This window comes from Diadema antillarum, unplaced genomic scaffold, assembly GCF_040938485.1.
Source record: "Diadema antillarum isolate AM-2024a unplaced genomic scaffold, OU_Dant_1.0 seq00000079_RagTag, whole genome shotgun sequence".
NCBI classification, from domain to species: Eukaryota; Metazoa; Echinodermata; class Echinoidea; order Diadematoida; family Diadematidae; genus Diadema; species Diadema antillarum.
The window spans coordinates 3,325,367-3,330,481 of NW_027271172.1; positions in this window are offsets into that span (position 1 = coordinate 3,325,367).

Consider the following 5,115-nt stretch of genomic DNA (forward strand, 5'->3'; position numbering starts at 1 on the left):
AAGCAGGGGCGGATCCAGGAATTCCGTAAAGAGGGGACGCGTTTACAAAATTAAAGGGGGGCGCATGCACCCGTCCCCCCATTTTTTTCTTTTAATTTCTTTTGTTTAAACAAAAAATAAAGGGGGGCGTGCGCCAGTTGCGGTCCTAACTGGATCCGCCACTGTATAAAGTACACTTTATACTGGAAACTAAGATAAAAAATTTAAAGTAACTTTAAAACATCAATATTACTGGAAATCGAAGCAGACAGATTAGACTTGGCCTTATAGCATCTTGCAAAACATCTATGTGAAGAAATCTTTCATTCCCAACTTTAGCATTGACTGTATATAATCTTATCTGAAATGTCAAAAGGCAAACTAATCATCCCAACATCTCTGTCAACTGAATACACATGTATCAGTACATGTACACAAGCAGTATCATACACATTTAAAATATCTGTGTGTCACTCTCTTCATGGTTATGACTGAGTGAATGATACAAATGTGTATTCGAACCCCTTACCAGTAACAACACTCGACAACCCTGGGGTAGACTACAGGCCAACATGAAACCTCCCAGGTGTTATAAAAATCTGCTCATCTTACCTTTCACAAGGTCCACAATTTTTCTTTATAGGTATCTAATAAGAGCATGCCCGTTCAATGCGAACATGTTCAAAATTTTGGTTGATTTGGGGGAAGTACTAATGTAATGTATCATCTATCTAACTGTTGTGTCAAAATCTTCATCTTCCTTATCCCTTCTTGACCGTTCAATTCCTCTTGGTGACATACCTTGTGTATCTTCCTGATCGAACAGAATTCTTACATCTTTGAAACCTCTTCTGAAATGGGTCACAACCAAAATATTAGCAATAAAACATGCATACATGTACTAACTAAACCTCTTATAGTGCTTCAGTGATGATGTACAAATTAAATTCATACCTTCAGCAACAAGACATGCCCCCTGTCGAGTAATGGCTGTACGTCCAGATACTACTTCATACTGTACAATGTACTTGCTTCCATAACATTTATCAAGAATATCATGAAGGATAATATTTAGTTTAATCAGGGCTCATAATTCTGCCATCTGTACAGACTCCAAAGTAATTTATATGCACATAATTTAACATATACTATCTTGCATAGTTCCACACATTGATGTATCTGTAATGGTCGAACTTCACATTTACTACAACAACCGCGCTTTTCAAAGAATATACATGTACATCCTCTTTACTAAAAATGTTACCGTAAAGATGAATGAAGTTGATATACAGTAACATACTGTACTATGTTACAATTGTATATCAACTTCATTCTTTCTATTGTATCATATCACATATTTAGCACCTTTCTGAGGTAGGTTATCATGATCACATACTGCTCTAGGTTTTTCAATGAAATGAAAAAGTTGACAGGTGTACTAACAGAGCTACCAAGTCTCACGCATTCTGCGTGAGACTCAAGCATTTAGGGTCCGTCTCACGATCTCACGCATGGCACCCATTTTTCTCACGCTTTGGGAGCATAGCTTAAAGGAGTAGAGTGAGAGTTGCAATTGAAGGCATATTTCCCTTTTGTCTTTCAAAATACGTAAAAAATAGTCACTTAAAAAAGTATGCACCAGCTTGCACCATGAAGAGCTAAAAATTTGAAAAGCTCCCTACCGTGGGAGGGCGGACATCCCCCTCCCACACCCTCCCCTCGCTCACACACATGCGGGCGCGCCGAGACGCTGAGGCATGAAAATCTCACTCATAAAAAAATTTTGAACTTGGCATCTATGTACTAATCAGTTGTTTCTATTCTTGTGAGGAAGTCACTCAGCGCTTGCAAAGCAGCAGTGCTCTCCTTGATAAAAATCTGTCAGAGATTGAATGGTACGTGTGCATCCAAGAAAACAAAATACACTATAGAACTGACAGTGTAGATCTTCTCGTTTATGTCATGCAGATTTTCCTGGAGGCCACAGAGAAGAGAATCACCTTAAATATGCATGTTCCATCGATGTGATGTCAGGTACTGGGGATACCTACATATACAATGTGACACAAATAGAGAAAGGATTAGAAAATGCATAACAACTTTTCCAGATATTACTCCAAATTAATCATAGATGATATTATAAACCATTATTCACAATAACATGTCCGAAAACATTATGTTGGAGTAAACCCCAATTCAAGCAGAGAGAAACTACAGACATGTACTGTACTATGGTAAACATATGAAGAGTCTGTTCGCAAAAACCGATAAGTCCATTTTTGAAGATTTTCAAGTACAGTCTCTGTCATAAAGTACAAAATAACACCTTTTAAATGAGATATTGGTCACTACATATAAAAGGGCATTTTTGAAGTTATGGTCAAAAGAAGCAAAAATTTTCTTAGTATTCTCTTTATTTTTCCTGACCTTTAATCGCAAATATCTCCATTTGGCAAATATGGACTTATCGGTTTTTGCGAACAAACTCTTCATATTATTCTGAGAATAATTGCATTCATTCAGACATCCTCGTAAACTTGATTGTTACAAATTGTAGATGCGGAAGACTAATAATACATCTCTATATTTACTGACAACTTGTATACCAACTTGAAAAATTCAAATAGCCTGGTACTCTATTCGTGTTAACATTGCAGCCGGGTCAACTCTTAAACATGTCATGAAAATTATGTTTACATCAAATACTAGAATCGCTCTTGTGCCTTCTTTCTCCATGCGAAAGAAAAAACTAATAATAATAATAATATTGAATCTATACTGTTCTTGTTTGTATTAAGTGATGAGTAAATCATATAATAATTAACTACTAAAGTAAGAGATGAAGACTAAGACCCTGTTTATTCTTCTTCTTCTTCTTCTATCTTCAAAGGGCTATAAAAATGCAGCCTATCACGAAGGATATTATAGACAGCATACACATTGTACACTGTACAATTTTTGTGAATAAGTTGTAAATTCAAATTTACAAATTGCCATCGCCACATACAATTGTAGGCCTACCGCCACCGGCCTACACTGACTCACTGTACACAACACACGATATCACGAAGTTCCAATTGAGCGAATGAACAACGCTAATTTCAATATATGGGACTGACCCTGCACCTCCGCAGAGATCGTTAACAACGGTGCATTTATGGTCCGAAAAAGTCCCCTTCCGCACTAGATGCAATCACGTGACCTTCCGGAGGACTAGAATACATTATTTGGCCTCTAAAAATGCGATCTTCAGGCCTAATTTTTAACAAGTTATGCTTCTAGGGCACCGTCGATCTTGGTATCTGCGTAAAGCACAAAGTATTGCCGACCTGATGAACAAAAAGTCACATCAATCCCCTTTTTAGATGGGTCAGCAGCCAGCTATAAACACGGGAATGTTTTGAAAGAGGAAAAATACTATGTCAACTTCGAGATACTATTTAAACGGCAAAAAATACTCATTTTGAACCGGAAAAAATAGCATGTCGATCACAAGAAGTCAGACATCAAACTTACCCCACAACATCGCTGTTGAAAAGCGTTGTAAAACACACGTTATTCAGCAAGTCAGGCGTAGATTCAATTATTCTCGATGTAGTATGCATGTAACGGCACGAGCGTGCATATCCACATGTGAGTGAGGCCGAGGCGAGGACCGTCGACTGCTAGCTCGCCTCGCGTCGCTTCCGCGCCAGCGTAGCGCGCTAAATCTAGGTACTGCATAGCCAGCCGGCCAGCTGGCCGGCCACTCACCTCAGCTCAGTGCTAACAAAGTGCCATGGCACTGTGACTCCTCTCAGACTGGCGCCACCTTTTGGCCGGAAAAAAAGAGGAACGTATTTTTTTTTTTATCGGAGTGAAATGGTTTTATCAGAGTGAAATGGTTTTAGCGCAGTGAAATGGTTTCGTCTGAGTGATATGGTACGCCAAAGTGAAATGTATTTTTGTGAAGAGTGAAATGAATTTGTATTTAAAAGTGAAATGTATTTTTGTGAAAAGTGAAATGAATCTTTATGTAAAAGTGAAATGTATTTTTATGTAAAAGTGAAATGAATCTTTATGTAAAAGTGAAATGTATTTTTGTAAAAAGTGAAATGAATTTTAATTCAAAAGTGAAATGTATTTTTGTGAAAAGTGAGATGAAGCTTAATTCAAAAGTGAAATGTATTTTTGTGAAAAGTGAAATGAATTTTAATTTAAAGTGAAATGTATTATTGTGAAAAGTGAAATGTATTTTTATAAAAAGTAAAATCAATGTTTGTGAGTGAAATGTATTTGTTAAAAGTGAAATGAATATTGGCTGGAGTGAAATGAATTTTGTATTGTTTCCTTAATGGCGTTCCATAATATAAAAAGTGAAATGAATTTTAATTCAAAAGTGAAATGTATTTTTGTGAAAAGTGAGATGAAGCTTAATTCAAAAGTGAAATGTATTTTTGTGAAAAGTGAAATGAATTTTAATTTAAAGTGAAATGTATTATTGTGAAAAGTGAAATCTATTTTTATAAAAAGTAAAATCAATGTTTGTGAGTGAAATGTATTTGTTAAAAGTGAAATGAATATTGGCTGGAGTGAAATGAATTTTGTATTGTTTCCTTAATGGCGTTCCATATCCCGTGGTAGACTTTAACCTGTCTATTAGACCCATACGGAGCCGCAGTCGAACCGATAATATTCAGCACGTTTTTCCGCAAAATACATACAAGAATGTAATGCACACAAAATGTCCGATAACTTGTCTATAGCGGTCATCTGTCTATAACGGCCACTCTTCGTCTCCCTTGGGTGGCCGCTATAGTCAGGTTTGACTGTAGTGTCATTCTGACCCGCAGCAAGACAGACCATTTTGAGCAACAGCTGTCCTGCCCTGTCACCTTTCAAAGGTCACCTTCTGCAGACAGGACGGTGGTCAATAGAAAACACGCGCACACGATGGTAAACATTACGCGCCCTTCATTCAACGGTACCGTACTGCGGTGCGGTAAGGTGCTAGCTGTGCAGGCAGACACCCATTCATTCCCATGCACGCCGTACGAACGTTCGCTCTGCACTGAATTACAAAGAGCACAGCTAGCTAGCTAGGCAGAGCAGCACAGGAGCACTTATACTTTGGCGCTGTACTGACAATACTCAGTA